Source organism: Megalobrama amblycephala, linkage group LG12 (assembly GCF_018812025.1).
Source record: "Megalobrama amblycephala isolate DHTTF-2021 linkage group LG12, ASM1881202v1, whole genome shotgun sequence".
Lineage (NCBI taxonomy): Eukaryota > Metazoa > Chordata > Actinopteri > Cypriniformes > Xenocyprididae > Megalobrama > Megalobrama amblycephala.
Genome location: NC_063055.1, coordinates 12,797,491 through 12,802,661, shown reverse-complemented (window position 1 = coordinate 12,802,661; position 5,171 = coordinate 12,797,491).

The window sequence follows — 5,171 nt, the reverse complement described above, 5'->3', positions numbered from 1 at the left end:
TGTCGTTCTACACCCTTCGTTCATCATCGGAACACAAATTAAGATATTTTTGATCAAATCCGATGGTGAGGCCTCTATTGAGAGCAAAGCCACTGAAACTCATGGTCCATAAAGGTACTAAAAACATTTGAAACAGTTCATGTGAGTTCAGTTCTTAATATTATAAAGCGACAAGAATACTTTTTGTGCGCCAAAGAACAAAACAAAATAACGACTTTTCAAAAATACATAGTGATGGACCGATTTCAAAAACACTGCTTCAGAGCTTTACGAATCGAATCAGTGGATCGGAGCGCCAAAGTCACGTGATGTCAGCAGTTTGGCCGTTTGATAGGAGATCCGAATCACTAATTCGAAACAAAAGATTCATAAAGCTCAAAAGCTTCATGAAGCAGTGTTTTGGAATCGGCCTATAAGTAGATTGTTGAAAAGTCGTTATTTTGTTTTATTTGGCTTTGCTCTCAATAGAGGCCTCACTGAGTGAGCCATCGGATTTTATCAAAAATATCTTAATTTGTGTTCCGAAGATGAACGAAGGTCTTATGGGTGTAGAACAACATGAGGATGAGTAGCCTAATAAATGACATTATTTTCATTTTTGGGTGAACTAACCCTTTAGGATTAGCCTTTTTTTTTTTTTTTTTTTTTATTGAACATGACTTTAGGCTGAATTTCTCTCACACACACACACACACACACACACACACACACACACACACATATATATATATATATATATATATATATATATATATATGTAAGAGAAGTGAATATTTTAGATAATGTTTGGTCACTTTTGTTAAAGCTATTTTTTCAGTCCCTTTAATCATATTTTTGTCTCAGTCTTTACTAGTACTTTTCAGTGATTCTGTACTTAATTATTTAATATTAATTCTGACTAAATAATTACACACAATATTCCCTCTCTCTCCATTTCATGTAATGAAACCTGAATACACAATATTGTATAACACAATGTTAAATGTTTTAGATGTTTTAACATTTTACACCACTTGACACTTCAGGACACTTCAGATTAAGATATTCTGACTAGCAATAGGATCCCAAAAAGATTAATGAATTATACCAATAATTGAAGAACAAGTATTATAAATTATGTATGGATGCGTGTGTGTGCACATAGATTATATACCCATGTATATACATATGAAGACTTAAGATGCAAAAGCCTCTAAGTGCCGTCTGAAATTTTCTTATAAAAATAGCATTTTTATCAAGCTTGTATGTTTATGTTCAGTTATTTCACTTTAATGGCAATGAAAAGGACCTATTGATTGCCATTAAAGTGAAATTACTGAACCTAAACATGCGAGCTTGGTAAAAATGCTAATTTTAGAAGAAAATATCAGACGGCACTTGGAGGCTTTTGCATCTGAAGGATAGTTATAAGGACATATATAAGGACAGTTTGTACTATACTGTATTTTGCACTGAATTATTATTATTATTATTTTTTTTAATCTGCGCAAAATCTGTGATAATTTAAGAGAGAAAAAAAAGATCTGCCTTATTACTGACAACAGTAAATCTCATATACTGTCCGTCTATATAACATTGTCACATTACGCATGCATAACCTGTGGTTATTTCATTTATCGTGTAAAGGGTTTCTCTGCCTTGTACATCTAACAGTATCTGCAGAGAAGAGAAAAACAGTATGGTCAGGAATATGGGCAAAGACTATATTTTTTCCACTGTGAGGTAAAACCCAATAAATCCCTTCTCATGTGAATGCTGCCTCAGAGAACAACATGTTCTGGAAGTTTGGCCGTGCTCTCTCTCAATTGGTGTGCTGGTGTGACATGATTAAGTGAGTTTTACCAGGTACTGGTGGTTGTTATGCTCTCTAGTCTAGAGGACAGCGGTGGGTGGGAATGGAGCAGAGTGTGTGATGGTTGGTTTTTGAAGTGGATCTGAATGATAATTTTGTAAGGTGGAATGTGTGAGAGTGTGTATGTGTGTGACAGCTCCATCTGGTGTGTGTAGGAGAAGTGGAAGAAAGCAAGATCTGATATGAAAGTGAGAGAGTAGGGTTTAGCCCTGTGAGAGCTCTGGCTTGGTTGCCATTCTACATTGCCAACATGAGCTCACAGCAATTACATCTAACTCAATCCAGCAGGCCTCTCTTATACCCTCCTCCCCCTGTTCTGTTTTCTCTCTCCTCATTCTGCATATATATCTCTATTTTCCCATCTCATCCCTCTCTTCTCCTCCATTATACATTTCCTACATGCCTGCTTTTAACTGTAGGAACCCCTTATAATTGTGATCCATTACTGTCCTAATTATAAACTCTCTGCCATTCACTCATCTTTTTAAAAACATTTCCACCAGAACTTTAACTGGCCTCTTTAAAACTCGCTTTCAACAATGAATTTACTATTGCACTGACAGAAAGCACACTTTCCTTGAATTATGAAAATTTGGCTACTCTGGTGTTTAGGGCCACACCAGCTGCCTGATCCAAACTTCACACATGTTTTGGCAGCATAAAATATTGTGCTAACTGTCAGAATAACTCCGTTTGATGTGAGATTTTGTACCAGACATGGACATAGCAGACGGAAACCAGGTTTGCACCAGCCAGAGCTCTGAGCCAGACTGCTGCATTGTGCTCATAGTTTTTCTGTCAGCCAAAAGAAAATCAGCCATTTCTACCATGTTGCAAAATCCAGATACATGCTTAAACTGAAGCTGGGTAAATGAATTCAATCTCTGAATGCTAACTGGCATTAAAAGATAAAAATAAACTTTTAATTTAAAAGACTCGCTCATTTTAAACTTTGTTCCTCCACTTTTAAACACTAGGGGTCGCCATAAGATCAAATGTACTTGTTTTAATAAGCGCAACGAAATGCAACAGTCAAATGTCCCTCAGTAGGCTACCCAGGGGCGACTGCCATACCTTGGCTGCCTGGTCAAGTCAATTCAACTTATATAATTTTATTAACTGCATGCAGGATTAACGGAGTTATATTACTTATGTGTAAAATATAATTTGTATTTTTAAATAAAAAAGAAAAGTAAGTAAATTAAAGCTTATTTTAAAGGTTAATATTCGTGTCTTGTAAGATCAACGGCGTTGTCAGTGTGTCTATTTTGCAGCGTTGAGTAGGCCTAGGCCTCTTGTAGTCAATCGGGATATTGAAAAACTATACAAAATAGGGATTTCTGTTGAAAATAATGACCAATCAGATGTGTTTAAGTTCCTGGTTGTCTTAACCAGCCGCGACTATTCTATTTTAGAAACGTTTTTTTTTTTTTTTCGGCTGGACAACAACACAAAGTATGGCAATGTTAATCTCAGGTAATGTTTATGTGCTTTATTTAATGTTAAAAGTGTGTAACATGACTTTGAATATCATTTAGTGCTCCCAGCTTTGTAGCTGCATGTAGCCTAGTAAAAGATAATTCACCTCAGATCATGAAATTAAACAAATGGAAGCAAAAACGTTCAAACTGTGAACAAACAAGTGTAGGCCTATTCTATGACAAAGAGTGTTTTTAATAATGGTGTAAATAATTTTAAATGGTGTAATCTTTGTGAATTTGATTATGTAACTTACTTATCAATTTCCTTGCAAGTGCCCTCAAGTTTAATCTCTGCTGCCTCGCGAATGCCGCGAGAGCCCGCTCACAGTGTGTTCTGATTGGTTGTGGTTTTTGATTGATTGACTTTTAGTTGTACAAATGAGGACAATCTGTAGGATGGACAAAAATGTTAATATTAACATATTAAAAATAACACTTAAATTGGATAATATTCAGACTTTTGAGCTTAAGTGCTGGAAAAAGTTGTGTGAAGAAAGTGGGCTGTCACGTGGAGGGAGTATGATGTCTGATGTCATAGGATCTGCAATACCCTGGCTTTTGGTGAAATGAAACCACTTGTGAAAAACTAAACAAACCCCGCCTAATATGCACTATTTTAATCGTATTTCGCACCCAAATGCCGTATTTGCTACGGCCATTATATAGCTGCAAACAATAGCTATAACTTACTGCTTGGTATTCGCCAAAAATGAAATTATTTGGAATGTCACAAAAAATGAAAGCAGTTTGAATGGGATTCCAGAGGGAACAGGGAGCAGCAGGTGTAGTGAATTCGGTAATGACGTCATGTCTGAACTCTCAGAAGTGTTGGGATATACGAGGAGACGCGAATGGAATGAGATCGAGCACCCGATGGAAAATTAAATGAGCAATGAGGAAAGAATGGGGAAAAGGGGATATAAAGAGCTCCGGCCAACAGCGACTCAAAAGCCAAAATAATAAATAAACAATTATATATTCATTCATTGTTAAAGGGTATAGGCAACATAATAAAATAGATGCATAGGCCTACTCTAAAAAATGCTAGAAACAACCCAAGTTGGGTTAAAAATGTTTTATTTAACCCAACTATTGTTTAAAAAATTTGCTATAGGCCTATTGCTGGCTTAAAATGAACCCATAATAGGTTGGAAATTAAAAATCAGACACATAATTACTAGAGGCAACAATAATAATCAAAAGGAGAACATTTATTGATAAGCAATTTCATATATGATCAGGCTATTGTTTAATTATTAATTGAACTTATTAATAAATGTTCATGTAGCCATGTAATTCATGTAATACATTTTCAATATACTTTGGGTTCATTTTAAGCATGCAATACAGTAATTTTTAAACAATAGTTGAGTTAAATAAAATGACCGACACTGGCACCCAGCATTTTTTAGTGTGTATGACATAGTAATTGAATTCATTCTTTTTGCCATTGAGATGACTTTAGAAAAAGTTTCCCAATCAATCTGCAATGTCCTCACTAATATAGTGAAAAATTGTGTGTGTGTGTGTGTGTGTGTGTGTGTGTGTAGGCTACAGGTTTATATTACATTGTGGGGTCCAAATGGTACCCACAAGGATAGTAAAACCTGAAGTCATCCACATTGTGGGGACCACCAAGCGGTCCCCATGGGGGAAATGGTTAAACATACCAAATTATGTTTTTTTTTTTTGAAAATGTAAAAATGCAGAAAGCTTTGTGTGATGGGTAGGTTTAGGGGTATAGTTAGTGTAGGGGGATAGAATATTCAGTTTGTACAGTATAAAAACCATTACATCTATGGAGAGTGCCTACAAGGATAGTGAACCAGACGTGTGTG